We start from the raw sequence: 295 nt of genomic DNA, 5'->3' as shown, positions 1-295 counted from the left end.
TTGAGTGCTATATAGCGATCCTAGTGCAAGGAATAGCGGCCATAAGACGACATCAGAGTCCCGAATGCCTTGCATCTCACAGATTTTAGCAGCGTAATGCAAGTCGTATCCGTCCGTTACATTTTAAGTACAGCCTTATCAATTAGCGGCGTCACGATCGTGCCATGCGACAATCCATAGTCGGGTGATTTTTAAGCATCACATTTATCCGACGCGCTTATACCGTATCTCGAAAGTTAAATCAGCAAAAACAAAATTTCTATTGGAGTCCTTTGTAAGAGTATGGTGACGATGT

Source organism: Plasmopara halstedii (assembly GCF_900000015.1).
Source record: "Plasmopara halstedii genome assembly, contig: Scaffold_2904, whole genome shotgun sequence".
In the NCBI taxonomy this organism is placed as follows: domain Eukaryota; phylum Oomycota; class Peronosporomycetes; order Peronosporales; family Peronosporaceae; genus Plasmopara; species Plasmopara halstedii.
This window is presented reverse-complemented; position numbering follows the sequence as displayed.